General features: G+C 38.9%; 1 protein-coding gene across 2 annotated transcripts in view; it reads right to left on the reverse strand.

Annotated features, from left to right (window-relative positions):
- DCAF5 (DDB1 and CUL4 associated factor 5) overlaps nucleotides 1-17,956 on the reverse strand; it is a 105,124-nt gene that overhangs the window by 85,944 nt on the left and 1,224 nt on the right. The gene's annotated exons all lie outside the window — the stretch shown is intronic.

Below are 17,956 nucleotides of genomic sequence, written 5' to 3' on the forward strand. Positions count from 1 at the left end.
GAGGCCCGCGCACCGCGATGAAGAGTGGCCCCCGCTTGCCACAACTAGAGAAAGCCCTCGCACAGAAACGAAGACCCAACAGCTAAAAATAAATAAATAAATAAATTAATTAATTAATTAATTAAAAAAAAATTTAAAAAATAAAATAAAATATGTACATTTAAATACAAAAAAGTCTAAATAAAACATGTCCCAGGTGTCCAAAATGGTCATCCTGAGTAGGTGGGATACTTCTTTCTTTAAATATCTATTTTCCAAATTTCCCATAATTAATACATGACATTTTAAAAACTTATGAATAAGTGGGAAGTCTGTCTTTTAAGTGCCATATTCTGATAACTTGTATGATTCAACAGGAAATTCTCAATAGTAAAGTATGGAATTCGTGAAATACCAAAGAACAAAAGATCCTCAAATAGAGCTAGGGCTAAAAACAGATCCTCAACAACAGTAAGGATTTACAGGGAAGTTATGATAGTGGACGATGCATTTATTTTGAGGTACTCCCAGACCACAGACTGTCTTCATGTCCAGTCTCACTTCTTCTGCCATAGAGAACTAACCTGCACAATACACTCTCCTCATTAAAGCAGATGCTCTTCATTCAATCTGAGAAGTTTCTGATTTTTAAGATTTCCTTTTTTTAAATAAGAAGATTGCCTGCATAACTTCTGCAAAATTTCTTGCATAAGCAACAGTAACAACATAATAAAGCTTTCTTTTCTCTTCTTGGGCAATTTCTAAAAATTGAACCAAAGCAGGCACCAATGCTTAGTCTTCCAGGAAGGTACACAATAACCACCCAAGAGTAGGTATAAACAGAAAGGTCAACTCTGAGACTAAAATCAAGGGCTGCTTGAACCTGGTTGCCAAACATGCCAATTTCAGTTGTTTCTTGCCAGTATGTCTAAGGCAAAACATGCTTCAGCCACCTATGGCAGCAAGCGATAAGATATCTGTACTAGGCCATCAAACATGGTTAAGACACCTATAAAGAAAGAAACAACAATCCTCAGAGACTCCAATTAGTCACTTGGCTTTAAGGAGTAACATGAAAGATACAACCGGAATTTAGATACAAGACTTGAATGGAAATTCAGAATGAGGAAAGTTGTGTAATAAGATTCTGATGGGTATCTGGATTTGCAAAAAATTCCTTCTTCTGAGTAATGTTTTTGGAAAACTTTTTAAAGTAAGGAAGTATAGGCAGGCTAAGAATTAAAACTGGAGAGTCAGCCACAGTGACAGTCTGCCTCCACCCCGTAAAATCTCTACTACTCATCTGCAAAATAATGAGGCACCACCAACTTAATCAAAACAATCATGTTCAGAGACAATAAAACTGCAGACAGAATGTACTGGTGAAGTTAAGCCACTTACTTGAGTAAGTCCTTTATAAATGCAGAACCTCATAATTTTCCCTACTGAGGGACCAGGTCAGAAGACCCAGATTTTATTCTTGCTTGTACTACTTACTAGCTGTGAGCTACTGGGCTAATCACTTTACCTCTTTGCTCCTTTATGCCCTTATATGTAAAATTAAAGGTTTCAATTAGATGATCATTAGTCCTTTCCAGCAATAAAACTGTATGATTCCACAGAGGGAGAACATCAGCAGCCTAAGATCACAAGAAGGGTGAAATCAGGACTCTAGCCCAGATCTCTTAAACTTCTTTAATGATGACATTACACAACACAAAAGATATTCTACAGCCAACTGCCCACATATCTGAAAAACTACAATCCCTGAAAACTCTTCGCAGGGCCAACCTATACACTTGAGGGGGCCAAATTTTATTCCAAATGTATATGGTGCTAGATAGATACTCCACAAAACTAAGCCTTTAGCATGGTTTTAATATTATATCACTTTGGGTTAAAAACACCTTAGGAAAAAAACTCCAACTCAGTGGAGAATCATTCGTCAAAACATCTTTCCTTAAAATCAACTCTGCAAAAAACATCAACCCACAGGAAGACTTAAAAAGAAAAAAAGAAGGAAAAAAGAATGTACAGCAAGTGAACAGTAGAACAAGAACTACAAGAGGAAGTATACAGAAAGGAAGGGGTAACTTACTAGCCTCTGGATCTAGCATTTTCTTAATGGTTTTAGCCTATTTGTTTGTTTGTTTTTCCTTCTAATAAGAGGACAAGGAGGAGACAAATGACTAACCAACCACTCTGCCTCTCAGATTCAATTTAGTACCTTAAAAGTGGCAGTTGAAAGACCTGACGTGGGGAGAATGGGGGCTTGGAAGCTTTTCCAGCAGAGACATTCAACAGTGAATGGGAGGAGTTAAGAGACGAGGGCTTTGGTTCTACCTGAGTGCCAGACAACTCGGATGATCATGAGCAGGTGGCTATATGACTTACAATGCAAACTAGGACCTTCTTAAGAATGAAAGAAACACTAACAATTGTACTAGGATGTTGGGACGGTCCCAAGTAAACCAGGATATATGGTCATCTTAGTTATAAAGGACCCCAGCAAAGGCAGGGGACCTAAGGAGTTACTTGATCAACCATTTAAGGTAATCTTACCTCACTTTATCAACCGCAGGAGCCCCAGCAGAGGCAAAAGGGAAGATGGAACTCAGCCTTGCTGCCAATATCATCTCTGCTACTTGGATATATTTATTATAAGCTTGTCAGTTACCTCAGATGCCATTTTCTCATTGATTCCTACATGCCCCAGCCCTCTGGAATATAATTCCTTTAAGACTGGCCCTAACAGGAAAATAGTACTCAAAGCACATAGACCTGATCTCCATTGCATATCAACTCTGTATCCTGAGAGGTACATGATAGAATCTCGGGCATCTAACACTGCAAAGTGCAAGGAGTGAGCAAGGTGGCAAAGGAAGTGCGAACATGGGAAGAGCAGACAACTAAAGTGACGAACTACTGTTGTCAATTCTTTCCCTAAATCCCTGACCTAGAAAAACTGAGGTGAAGAGCAAGTGGAATCCAAGACCAGAACCTGAAGAGTAACCCTCCTTGTTCATCCAGTCAGTGTGCAACCTTGGAAAGAAAACACCTTCTTTTTCACAGAAGCAGAGTGAAGCTGCTGGTGACAGAAGTAAACTTAACCTGCAATAACACTATGCTTCATTTTAGTGTCAAAAGTGCTTCCAAGTGTCAAAAGTGCTTCCAAATGACTTACAGTGCTCTCTGGGCAGATCGCCCCTGTTACATTGTTTAAACCTTCTTCCAAAAGGCACTTTATTCGGAAGCACATTATTTATATGTGCCCCAGGCATAGATATTTTCTCCCCAGGTATAATTATGAGGAAAGATAACTATTTCTGTTGGCTGAAATTCAGCCATACTCAAGCAGCATACTTTCAACAGAAATCAAACTCAAAACCACAGGCTTAGTAAACATATTATTTGTACTTTTAGTTAGATGAATGGAGAAGAGGAACCAACTTGGTAACCAGAGTTTGTATACCCACTCTTAATTAGACTAAAGGAGGTGTGAAGTTAGTCACATGGTTGATGTAAGTAAGCGTAGAACACGCAGTGTTAAGGAAAAATGAGACTTTAGAAGACAGCCAAGATCCACCAGAGGGCAGAAAGCAGAAGCAAGAAGAACTACAATCCTGCAGCCTGTGGAACAAAAACCACATTCACAGAAAGATAGACAAGATGAAAAGGCAGAGGGCTATGTACCAGATGAAGGAACAAGATAAAACCCCAGAAAAACAACTAAATGAAGTGGAGATAGGCAACCCTCCAGAAAAAGAATTCAGAATAATGATAGTGAAGATGATCCAGGACCTCGGAAAAAGTATGGAGGCAAAGATTGAGAAGATGCAAGAAATGTTTAACAGACCTAGAAGAATTAAACAACAAACAAACAGAAATGAACAACACAATAACTCAAATGAAAACTACACTAGAAGGAATCAATAACAGAATAACTCAGGCAGAAGAACAGATAAGTGACCTGGAAGACAGAATGGTGGAATTCACTGCTATGGAATAGAATAAAGAAAAAAGAATGAAAAGAAATGAAGATAGCCTAAGAGACCTCTGGGACAACATTAAACGCAACAACATTCGCATTATAGGGGTCCCAGAAGGAGAAGAGAGAAAGAAACGACCCGAGAAAATATTTGAAGAGATTAGAGTAGAAAACTTCCCTAACATGGGAAAGGAAATAGCCACTCAAGTGCAGGAAGCGCAGAGAGTCCCAGGCAGGATACATCCAAGGAGAAACATGCGAAGACACACAGTAATCAAATTGACAAAAATTAAACACAAAGAAAAACTATTGAAAGCATCAAGGGAAAAATGACAAATAACATACAAGGGAACTCCCAAAAGGTTAACAGCTGATTTCTCAGCAGAAACTCTACAGGCTAGAAAGGAGTGGCATGATATATTTAAAGTGATGAAAGGGAAGAACCTACAACCAAGATTACTCTACCCCACAAGGATCTCATTCAGATTTGACAGAGAAATCAAAAGCTTTACAGACAAGCAAAAGCTAAGAGAATTCAGCACCACCAAACCAGCTCTACAACAAATGCTAAAGGAACTTCTCTAAGTGGGAAACACAGGAGAAGAAAAGGACCTAATAAACAAACCCATAACAATTAAGAAAATGGTAATAGGAACATACATACCGATAATTACCTTAAATGTGAATGGATTAAATGTTCCAACCAAAAGACACAGGCTGGCTGAATGGATACAAAAACAAGACCCATATATATGTTGTCTACAAGAGACCCAATTCAGACCTAGGGACACATACACACTGAAAGTGAGGGGATGGGAAAAGATATTCCATGCAAATGGAAATGAAAAGAAAGCTGGAGTAGCAATACTCATATCAGATAAAATAGACTTTAAAGAATGTTAAAAGAGACAAGGAAGGACACTACATAATGATCAAGGGATCAATCGAAGAAGATATAACAATTATAAATCTATATGCATCCAACACAGGAGCACCTCAATACATAAGGCAACTGCTAACAGCTATAAAAAAGGAAATCGACAGTAACACAATAATAGTGGGGGACTTTAACACCTTACTTAAACCAATGGACAGATCGTGCAAACAGAAAATTAATAAGGAAACACAAGCTTTAAATGACACAATAGACCAGATAGATTTAATTGATATTTATAGCACATTCCATCCATAAACAGCAGATTACATTTCTTCTCAAGCACGCACGGAACATTCTCCAGGATAGATCACATCTTGGGTCACAAATCAAGCCTCAGTAAATTTAACAAAATTGAAATCATATCAAGCATTTTTTCTGACCACAACGCTATGAGATTAGAAATCAATTACAGGGAAAAATAATGTACAAAACACAAACACATGGAGGCTAAACAACACGTTACTAAATAACCAAGAGATCACTGAAGAAATCAAAGAGGAAATCAAAAAAATACCTAGAGACAAATGACAATGAAAACAAGATGATCCAAAACCTATGGGATGCAGCGAAAGCAGTTCTAAGAGGGAAGTTTATAGCAATACAAGCCTCAAGAAACAAGAAAAATCTCAAACAATCTAACCTTACACCTAAAGGAACTAGAGAAAGAAGAACAAACAAAACCCAAAGTTAGAAGGAAAGAAATCATAAAGATCAGAGCAGAAATAAATGAAACAGAAACAAAGAAAATGGCAAAGATCAATAAAACTGTAAGCTGGTTCTCTGAGAAGATAAACAAAATTGATAAACCAGTAGCCAGACTCATCAAGGAAAACAGGGAGAGGACTCAAATCAATAAAATTAGAAATGAAAAAGTAGAAGTTACGACACCACAGAAATACAAAGCATCCTAAGAGACTACTACAAGCAGCTCGATGCCAATAAAATGGACAATCTGGAAGAAATAGACAAATTCTTAGAAAGGTATAACCTTCCAAGACTGAACCAGGAAGGAATACAAAATATGAACAGACCAATCACAAGTAATGAAACTGAAACTGTGATTAAAAATCTTCCAACAAACAAAAGTCCAGGACCAGATGGCTTCATAGGTGAATTCTATCAAACATTTAGAGATGAGCTAACACCCATCCTTCTCAAACTCTTCCAAAAAATTGTAGAGGAAGGAACACTCCCAAACTCATTCTATGAGGCCACCATCACCCTGATACCAAAACCAGACAAAGATACTACAGAAAAAGATAATTACAGACCAATATCACTGATGAATATAGATGCAAAAATCCTCAGCAAACAGAATCCAACAACACATTAAAAGGATCATACACCATGATCAAGTGGGATTTATTTATCCCAGGGATGCAAGGATTCTTCAACATATGCAAATCAACCAAAGTGATACACCATATTAACAAATTGAAGAAGAAAAACCATATGATCATCTCAATAGATGCAGAAAAAGCTTTTGGCAAAATTCAACACCCAGTTATGACAAAAACTCTCCAGAAAGTGGGCATAGAGGGAACCTACCTCAACATAATAAAGGCCATATATGACAAACCTGCAGCAAACATCATTCTCAATGGTGAAAAACTGAAAGCAATTCCTCTAAGATCAGGAACAAGACAAGGATGTCCACTCTCGCCACTATTATTCAGCATAGTTTTGGAAGTCCTAGCCACGGCAATCAGAGAAGAAAAAGAAATACAAAGAATACAAATTGGAAAGGAAGAAGTAAAACTGTCACTGTTTGCAGATGACATGATACTATACATAGAGAATCCTAAAGATGCTACCAGAAAATTACTAGAGCTAATCAATGAATCTGGTAAAGTTGCAGGATACAAAATTAATGCACAGAAATCTCTTGCATTCCTATACACTAACAACGAAAAATCAGAAAGAGAAATTAAGGAAACAATCCCATTCACCATTGCAACAAAAAGAATAAAATACCTAGGAATAAACCTACATAAGGAGGTAAAAGACCTGTACTCAGAAAACTATAAGACACTGATGAAAGAAATTAAAGATGATACAGACAGATGGAGAGATATACCATGTTCTTGGACTGGAAGAATCAATATTGTGAAAATGACTATACTACCCAAAGCAATCTACAGATTCAATGCAATCCTTATCAAATTACCACTGGCATTTTTTACAGAACTAGAACAAAAAAAGCTTAAAATTTGTATGGAGACACAAAAGACCCCGAATAGCCAAAGCAGTCTTGAGGGAAAAAAAACAGAGCTGGAGGAATCAGACTCCCTGACTTCAGACTATACTATAAAGCTACTGTAATCAAGACAGTATGGTACTTGCACAAAAACAGAAATATAGGTCAATGGAACAGGATAGAAAGCCCAGAGATAAACCTACGCATCTATGGTCAACTAATCTATGACAAAGGAGGCAAGGATATACACTGGAGAAAAGACAGTCTCTTCAATAAGTGGTGCTGGGAAAAGTGGGCAGCTACATGTAAAAGAATGAAATTAGAACATTCCATAACACCATACACAAAAATAAAGTCAAAATGGATTAGAGACCTAAATGTAAGACTGGACACCATAAAACTCTTAGAGGAAAACATAGGAAGAACACTCTTTGACATAAATCCCAGCAAGATCTTTTTTGATCCACCTCCTAGAGTAATGGAAATAAAAACAAAAATAAACAAATGGGACCTAATGAAACTTAAAAGCTTTTGCAAAGCAAAGGAAACTACAAACAAGACAAAAAGACAACCCTCAGAATGGGAGAAAATATTTGCAAACGAATCAACAGACAACGGATTAATCTCCAAAATATATAAACAGCTCATGCAACTCAATATTAAAAAAACAAACAACCCAATCCAAAAATGGGCAGAAGACCTAAATAGACATTTCTCCAAAGAAGACATGGATGGCCAAGAAGCACATGAAAAGCTGCTCAACAACAACAACAAAAAAAAAGCTGCTCAACATCACTGATTATTAGAGAAATGCAAATCAAAACTACAATGAGGTATCACCTCACACCAGTTAGAAGGGGCATCGTCAGAAAATCTACAAACAACAAATGCTGGAGAGGGTTTGGAGAAAGGGAACCCTCTTGCACTGTTGGTGGGAATGTAAACTGATACAGCCACTATGGAGAACAGTATGGAGGGTCCTTAAAAAAACTAAAAGGAGAACTACCATACGACCCAGCAATCTCATCACTGGGCATATACCCAGAGAAAACCATAATTCAAAAAGACACATGCACCCCCAATGTTCATTGCAGCACTATTTACAATAGCCAGGTCATGGAAGCAACCTAAATGCCCATCGACAGATGAATGGATAAAGAAGATGTGGTACATATATACAATGGAATATTACTCAGCCATAAAAAGGAACGAAATTGGGTCATTTGTTGAGACGTGGGTGGATCTAGAGACTGTCATGCAGAGTGAAGTAAGTCAGAAAGAGAAAAACAAATATCGTATATTAACTCATATATGTGGAACCTAGAAAAATGGTACAGATGAACTGGTTTGCAGGGCAGAAATAGAGTCACAGATGTACAGAACAAACGTATGGACACCAAGGGGGGAAAGTGGCAGGGGTGGGGGTTGGTGGTGTGATGAATTGGGAGATTGGGATTGACATATATATGCTAATATGTATAAAATGGATAACTTAAGAACCTGCTGTATAAAAAAATAAATAAAATAAAATTCAAAAATTAAAAAAAAAAAGAAGGGCTTCCCTGGTGGCGCAGTGGTTGAGAGTCTGCCTGCCAATGCGGGGGACACGGGTTCGAGCCCTGGTCTGGGAGGATCCCACATGCCGCGGAGCGGCTGTGCCTGTGAGCCACAATTACTGAGCCTGCGCATGTGGAGCCTGTGCTCCGCAACGAGAAAGGCCGCGATAGTGAGAGGCCCGCGCACCGCAATGAAGAGTGGCCCCCGCTTGCCACAACTAGAGAAAGCCCTCACACAGAAACTAAGACCCAACACAGCCATAAATAAACATAAAAAAAAAAAAAATTAAAAAAAAAAAAATTAAAAAAAAAAAAAAAAAGAAGACAGCCAAGACCAAAATCCAGGTGAAGTGAGTTTTAGTCCTGAGCGAGACCTGCTTGAGAGGTGAGTACTGCAGCTGTGACCAGAACTGTGCTTACTGGCTCCAAGCCCATGATCCATCTCCCTCAACCGCACCCCTTCCTCTGTTTCCACATAACAGGGGAAAAAAACAATTAGCAAATCAGAGTGATAACACAGGGAAGATGAGAATATAAGGAAAAGGTCATATCCTTTTAAAATGTATGTAACATTCTAAAAATTTCAGAGCAGTTAGCAGCATGTCTCAGAGCTCATGCAGACCCAGGCTGGAAATGCAGCTCCACCACAAACTACAGGTTTCACAAATTAACTTCTCTAAGCCTCAGTTTCCTCATATGTCCAATAAGGATAACAGTACTCTCTGTACCTTAGGAAAGATTCTTTTATAAGTATTAGATGTGATCATGTATGTAAATGTGCCTGACACATATTAAACACCCCCCAAATAATATTTGATATATGAATGACATGCTCAAATATTAGCTATTTTTATTGTTAAACATTTATTTTTATAAACAGTAATGTCTCGAACATCAGGAGGGCCATTCCTAGTTAATTTGGTAGGCACTGGGGAGCACTGTAGATTTCTGAGGGATCAGCAGGGGATATGAGATAATGAGTTAAGCTTTAGGGAGCTTATATTATGTTGGCAGTGGTGACTAATAAGCATTAAAGCTGAAAAGAACAAAAACTTGGGAAGCAGCTATTGGAACCAAATTTTCTACAAAGACCAAGGTAATAGACAAGGTAATAAAAAATCTTTTTTCATTCCTAGAATTCTATTTCACTTCATTTTAACCAGAAACAATGAATTCCAATTTCTATTTTTCCACTAATGCCCTACCTTTTCTCATTACAGAATCCTCAGCAGTCATTTATCAATGCCCTTTCTTGATTCTTTAGCAGTTAATTAATGCAATTAATACAAAACCTTCAAATCCCCTTATCTTTCTAGATAATAGGTAACACTGGCTATTTTCCAAGTGGCAAATAAGACATACGAAGTGCTTAGCAGAGGGCCTGGCACACATTATCTGCTAAATAAGTGTGAAAAAAAATAACCCTTAGAGTTATTATTGAGATTAAAGAGGCAGACATAGTGTGTTCTCATTAAATATTTTTAACGAATAAACATAAGATACCTATGTAAAGCAAGTTATTCACAGCAAAACAGAGAAATACAAGTTATCATCTAAGAGGAGCAACTAGAGTTGGACATGTGCTCAGGAACTGCTAACAGTCAGTTTTCAGTTCTTCAGAAGAGCTCTAAAAAGGCTGCCTGTCCTATAAGAAAAGGGACAGAAAAACATAAAAAGGCAACCTGGAAACAGCACTTGCCTAGAAGCAATGAGCCCTACTTAACAGTCCTCACTGCCAAAGACTAACCAAGCAGCTCTGAACAAGTCACCTTTCTACTTCTCCACTCCCTTTTCCATAAAATGAAGATCTTTCCATCTCTCTGATTCCATGAGAAAGAAGAAATAAAAAAAGGTTACCTAATGTAGTATTTCCCAAGCTTCAGTTAATCGTGATCACCTTTTGATTTCTGCCATATCCACACAACACAGTCACCATTATTTTACTTTAAACTGACTTTTTAAAATTTAGCCTTGCCTTAAGCAATAAATCCACGAAAGCTATTTTATATATGCTAGTTAACTTTTCTAACATGTATAAAATAAATGTACTATTAAAATGTAAATATTCATTCAAAGATCACCTAAAATCAGCTTATGTACGCACACTTTGGCAAACAGTAACCTAATCCTTGTAACTTAAAATCAAAAATTTTAGAGAAAACAGAATTAAGTAGAAAAGAAATGTAATTTCACATCGCCACAATAATCTAAGAGTTAATCCTAATAGACCAATATTCAGTTCTTAAATTATGAGACAATACTTTTAATATAATGTGGGGCACCAAAAACTGAAAACAAAATCAATTCCTTCTTAACCTACATAATTTTTATTTGAATTAGGATTTTGCTTCCTTTAAGGGTGTCTTTAATTCCACCCTTGAGTATTTAAATTCAGACTAAAACAATAGGAGAAGCAATTCTTTCTTGAAACCATGAAAAAGAAAAAAAAAATCAAAATTAAGAACTGTTTATAAGCAATGAAAGTGCTCTTCACCTTGCTCAATGCATGAGAAAATAAATGCACCCACTTCTTAACTCAGAATTCAGAAAGCAGTACCCCTTTGTCCCAAGTTTTACTGGTGAATAAAGTTTCCCTGATCTAAATGATTCCAACTGTACTTTACAACCAAATCTATCAATAATCAGTGAATGAGCACACACGTGTACCTGGACTGACACCTCCCTTCAATGTGTGGCCAGGATACATAACTGAGAGCTACTGCTCTTCTTCAGAACTCTCAGTATATCATAAATGTAAGTCAAGTCAGTGATGATCCTTTGAACAACACTGAACACATAAAGACAAGTTTTTGAGGTACTTATAATGTCTAATGAGACTGGTGGTCATCAGTTAAACCTCACTAGGTATTTTTTAAAGTGGAAGTGACAAACCCAGGCATAACTCTAAATTTGCCAATTTTTGATAGATATCAATTAGTTGACTGAAGAACAAGTGGGAAAAATCATGTGTATCTGTAAATATCCATGTTACCTTATCCTTATGACATGATCTCTGTAATTTATCACAGCAATGTCCTCCAAGGCCATCTCTACAAGCGACCTTTCTTTCCCACTAAAAATCAAAGACAAGGGGACTTTTGCTATATTAAGTACTACAAACCAAACAAAAATCCAGTATCTATTAAAGTATCATAAAGCAGAAGAGAACATTTTTAAAGGATCATGCACTGTTAGAGTTGAGAAGTAAATGTTCTGAAAATACAAGCTTAAGAGTATGATTTATATCTGATTCATCATCTCTGTACTTCGCATAGCTCCTGTCTTATAAACAGTATGCGCTCAAAAACTATTTGTTGAACTAATAAATAGACCAAAGAATAAAATTTAACACCTTCACAGCAATGCATCATCAGTAAACAGAAAAGCCCAGAAGAAAATCCAAGAATTGATTCCCTAATTACCATGTCAAAACGTATGTACTACAAAAGCTTTTTAAAGTCAGAAATCTACCTTGCCACTGGCCATATTTCTCCTGATAAACTAACCCCTGGACGAATAAATTCATTCTAATTAAACACGCAGAAGTTTTAATAGTCAAGACTTCATTTAACTGGTTAAAGTCAAACACTTTACCTGTAGATAATACGCTTTTACATGAGTTTACTTACTAAAAACTGATTCCATAAAATGAAATATAACTAGTGATTGGGTGACAAGAAATGATCATTAATTAATGGGTTCCAATTAAGCATACAGTTATTATCATAGCTATTATTTGATGCTTAAAATTATGCTTTGATGACAGTATTAGGGTTAAGTTTATTCACAAAGCATTTCTAACAGTTCCCCTCATTGAGATCATTCTCAATTTTTCACATTGTACTGTGCCATGTGCAATGAATGTTAGATGCTCAAGTGTCAATCTCCTGTAAGCGTTTTGTGAGGTTCAAGTTAAACAACAACAGTAATAACAGTTGTAGCAGCAGTAGCAACCAGAGCAACAGCATGGTCTAGGCCCTTGTGCTAAAAATTTTACAAGTGTTATTTCATTCAATCCTCACCACAACCCTGTGAGATGTATCACTGTCCTTATTATATGACTCAATCCCTCTATATAACTGTGGATACTTATATCCCATATGAATATGGGAGACCCATATGAAATAGAAATAGGACTAAATAGTGAGTCCAATTATAAATATTATGCCCAAGTAATTGAATGCCTCTCCCCATTCACAACTCCTATTTAATTAACACTTTGAAATAGTATAGTTGCTGATGCTATCTGTAAAGCTTCTGAGGGTGCTTTTTCTACATTTAGTCATAAGCATTAAAAAAGAAATCATAAAAAAAAAAAAAAAGAAATCATAATCTCTCACTGTAACTCAAAACTTCACACTATGGGCTATTAATCTGCTAGTGCTACAAGTTCCAATGCCTTAAACATCAATTCAGGGTAAATAATATTACAGCAACTCTTATCCCAAAGAGCTGAATATTTTTATTTACTGCTAAGATTCTATTTACAAAAACCATTTATAAGATATAAGAAAGCAAGGCTTCCCTGGTGGCGCAGTGGTTGAGAATCTGCCTGCCAATGCAGGGGACACGGGTTCGAGCCCTGGTCTGGGAAGATCCCACATGCCACGGAGCAACTGGGCCCGTGAGCCACAATTACTGAGCCTGCGCGTCTGGAGCCTGTGCTCTGCAACAAGAGAGGCCGCGATGGTGGGAGGCCCGCGCACCGCGATGAAGAGTGCCTCCCACTTGCCGCAACTAGAGAAAGCCCTTGCACAGAAACGAAGACTCAACACAGTCATAAATAAATAAATAAAAGAACGTGAATTTCTTAAAAAAAAAAAAAAAAAAGATATAAGAAAGCAGAGAGTTACATATACAGAGCTACACTCTTTTTTTTTTGGCTGTGCCTCGCAGCTTGTGGGATCTTAGTTCCCCAACCAGGGACTGAACTTGACCCCCGCAGTGAAAGCGCTGCGCTGAGTCCTAACCACTGGACCGCCAGGGAATTCCCCCAGAGCTACATTCTGATTGGTCTAGCAGTCAGATCACAAGAAGATGTTCATCTGCTTCCCCAAGAGAAAATAAAAAGACTTTTAAGCAAACATATTTCCATTCTAGGGAAAAGGAGAAACCTAAGAGGAAGCAATGGAGGCAATTTAAAGAAAGAATCAGATGCAACCAAAGACTTAAAAGGTAAACCCAGGCTATCCCCTAAATACGTGTACTAGCATAACCTCCTTGATGGTGTTAGGATCTCTTGTAAGTAGCACTTCAACATGCAATGTTGTTCCTTATCTCTCAAAGAACTAACACCCGTAAATATTCTAAGATAAGACTGCATCAGGCATAAGCTGTCCTTTATAGAGTAATAATGTTCACTCAAACCCATATAGTTCACAAAGTACCTTCACATATGACATTTCATTGAACAGACCTCCTTGTTAGGTAGTGAGGGCAATTTGTTAATCCCGTTTACTGATGAGGAATGAAGGAACTGGCCTAAATTCGTACAATCTGTGACTGGTAGAGCCTCCAACATATCACGTGATGCCAAATCCCAGGCTCTTTCCCCACCATATTGTGCCTCCTCATTCCACATCAAAAAAATCACAAAACTACCCTGTCTGCCCCATTTGCACATGTCCATTACCAGCACTGTAAGAACAAGTGTCAGCTAATAATGAAACCACAAGTTATAAGTACAAAGGGGAAAGAAAACAAACTCAGCATTTTTTCTGAGAGGCTGGGAACTCTGTTCAGTACCCAATCTAAACTTTGCCTGTAGCTGTCACAACAGCCCTTCAGGTGGGTGCTGGTATTCCCATTGCTTATGCTTACATCAGGAAAGAGAGGCTTAGCAACTTGACTAAGGTCACACATTAAATGACACAGCAGTGATTTTAACCATGTGTATGCTATACCATACTGCCTTACATGATATCACAGTAATGCCCCTTTCAGCAATAAAGAAAAATACTTTTTAGGTTAAAATACTTTTGTATTTCAAAATGTCAAAAAAACATCCTCCCACTTGTTGCTGTCACACACTCACTTCCCAGCTGAGCACCTTTTCTCCTTCCTGGTTTTCTCTGCTTTACTCTTAATATCTGCTGGCCTCATTGTGCCCTGGAAAAGGGGCTAGCTGTTAGAACAAAAAAGCAATGATGTATCCTTAACAAACAGCATTTTATAAGGCCATAGAAATCATGCAAATATTATTTTTGGCCTAGGTCTAAGTTAATTATATCAAATAGTGTGTGTCAGGGAATTCCCTGGCGGTCCAGTGGTTAGGACTGGCACTTTCACTGCTATGGCCCCGGGTTCAATCCCTGATAGGAGAACTAAGATCCCATAGGCCAAGCTGTGCGGCTAAATAAATAAAATTAAAAGAACAAAAAAAGACAAAACAAAAACAAACAAAAAACCCCAAATAGTGTGTCAGTTACAAGAAACATGAGCCTGCCCAAACAATTAGAAAATGAAAACAGTGAGCAAACTATGGACAATCTATCATTTTAAAAAACTGTTTTTCTTCCAGTTTTGATATATAATTGACATACAGCACTGTATAAGTTTAAGGTGTACAGCGTAATGATTTGGCTTACATACATCATGAAATGATAATCACAGTAAGTTTAGTGAATTCACTCTCTCATAGATACAAAATTACAGAAATAGAAAAACAATTTTCTTGTGATGAGAACTCGAAGGATTTACTCTCTTAACTTTCATATATAACATACAGCAGTGTTAATGATATTTATCATGTTGTGCATTATACATTTCATCCCTAGTACCTGTTTGTCTTATAACTGGAAGTTTGTACCTTCTGACTGCCTTCATCCAATTCCCCTGCCACCGGCCCAACCCCCCGCCCCCTCCTCTGGTAACCACAAATCTGATCTCCTTTTCTGTGGAACAAACTATCACTTCAATCACCACTTTCAAGAGCTTTAACCAATCCAGACAAGATACAAGCACTACAACAAAATGCATAAAAGTAATCTCATTACCATCCTGGAGTCTGGCCTCCCACCACATTTTTGGTGAAACATTAGGGATTGACAGCATTAGCCTCAAAATACCATGTGCTCCTCCCCTCAGGTGTTAACCGCTAAAGAAGGACAACGATAGATAAGATGTAAACACCTTAAATAGTTTTAAATTTGGGAAGATTATTGAAGAACTTCCCAGAACAAAATTTAATTAGCTTTAACAAGTAAAGGTGTATTTATGACTCCCAGAGGGGGCTTCCTTATCTGAAGCGAACAGGAGGAACTTTCTGTTGCATAAGTTGTACTCATACTAGACGGTGAATAAACTAATAAGGCTTTTAACCAAAACTCTACCGTTCAGGGAACAAGTAAGAAAAGCTAACACTAGCTGAGCTAAACTGGAGGGGCAGGTGAAAAAGCCTACTGGAAGACAAGGAACAAGGACAGGAGTAGATAAAAAGGAAACAGGAAGAACTAAGCTAGAGGAAGCGTGAGGGGAAGGAGGAGGAGTAAGGGGCAAAGAAAGTTGGAACCCAGGAAGTACTGATGGAGATGGGCAACTCAAGCCTAGGAAAGAGGAAATGAATGCCTAGAACCAGAAGGTTTACCAGAGCCTGCCTGTGGAAAGGACCCTGCTCCTCTATAGGCTAAAATTAAGATAAAGGAAATGAACTGGTCAAGTCTAGAGAAAATTGGGTTCATTTAAGACATGGGGGAAGGTAATACACAAGGATAACTGGTAGAGAATGGAGGCAACTTTTTAGCACCTTTAAAAAAGTGTTAATGGGGTCTTCCCTGGTGGTCCAGTGGGTAAGACTCCACCCTCCCAATGCAGGAGGCCGGGTTCATCCCTGGTCGGGGAACTAGAAGCGGCAACTGGGACTCAGCGCAGCCCAAATAAACAAATATATATATTTTAAAAGTGTTAATGAACTTTAAATAGATGAAATGTATGGCATGTGAATTATATCTTAATAAATCTGTTATTTTTAAAAAGCGTCGCAGACATAGAGAACGGACTTGAGGACACAGGGAGGGGGAAGGGTAAGCTGGGACAAAGAGAGTGGCATGGACATATATACACTACCAAATGTAAAATAGATGGCTAGTGGGAAGCAGCCGCATAGCACAGGGAGATCAGCTCCGTGCTTTGTGTCCACCTAGAGGGGTGGGATAGGGAGGGTGGGAGGGAGACGCAAGAGGGAAGAGATATGAGGATATATGTATATATATAGTTGATTCACTTTGTTATAAAGCAGAAACTAACACACCACTGTAAAGCAATTAAACTCCAATAAAGATGTTTAAAATAAATAAAAAGCGTGTTAAATTGAGCAATGTATGACCGCATTTATGATTTAATCAACACGATTAGCTCAGTCTGTAATAGCACCCCCCAAATTCCCTCACCCTGTAGGGTGCATTTACTTGTGTCTGGGAACATGTCTGTTGGAATACATCAGTCTGGGAAGGAGACAGGAGTATGATGAATACAGAAGTAGCAGCAGGGGGAAAAACTGGGAGCTCTGTAAAGAGCTCTTCCCCCATCTTTGCCCCTGGAATTTTTGGCCCAGTGGGGGAAGGAAGCTTTTGTTTGGGGTATGCCTCGAAGTGGAATATCAGATTTCTTCAGGAGATGATCTAGGACCAAAATCTACCTAGTCAAAGAGAAAACGATCTGAAGTGGAAAAGTCAAGTCAGTCCTGGAGAAACCCCAGAAGGTTTATCATGAAATGATCACAAGTCTTATCTGTTACCCCCAAATTGGACTGCACGCCCCGTGTCACTTCCGAATGTTACTCGCGAAGAAGACGGATGCTTTGCCATGATCCCAGAAGTTTCTGGCGAGCTGCCCACTGACGTAAATTAGAAAACCATTCGGGGACCGGCCTGGGTGAAGCGAAGCGCCACGTCCAGCGCTGGGCTCCCCCTTCCTCCCTCTCGATATAGGAAAAGGGACGGGGTAGGGAGGGCAGAAGGCGAGCGGGAACGCCAGATCAGCCGTCTTCGCCCTCCTCCCCTGAGCCGGGTTTCGGGGAGCCGCCCCCAGCGTAACCCATCCCCACTCGCCAGCCGTGGGCCCGCGACCCCCGTGATGAGGGCGGCGGCGGCGAGCGCCCCCACGGGCGGCAGGCGCACCTCCCCCGAAGCAGCTATCGCCGCCACCCGCCCGGCCCCGGCCTCCCCGGGAGCAATAGGCTATCGATTCAGCTGCCTGTCGCTAGGAGCCCCGGGAGAGCGAGGCCTACACCGCCCGGCCGGAGCGCCGGCCTCGATTTCGCCACTTACCCAACACCGCAGGGGGAGCCGGGGGGCAACCAA

Source organism: Balaenoptera musculus, chromosome 2 (assembly GCF_009873245.2).
Source record: "Balaenoptera musculus isolate JJ_BM4_2016_0621 chromosome 2, mBalMus1.pri.v3, whole genome shotgun sequence".
Classification (NCBI taxonomy): domain Eukaryota; kingdom Metazoa; phylum Chordata; class Mammalia; order Artiodactyla; family Balaenopteridae; genus Balaenoptera; species Balaenoptera musculus.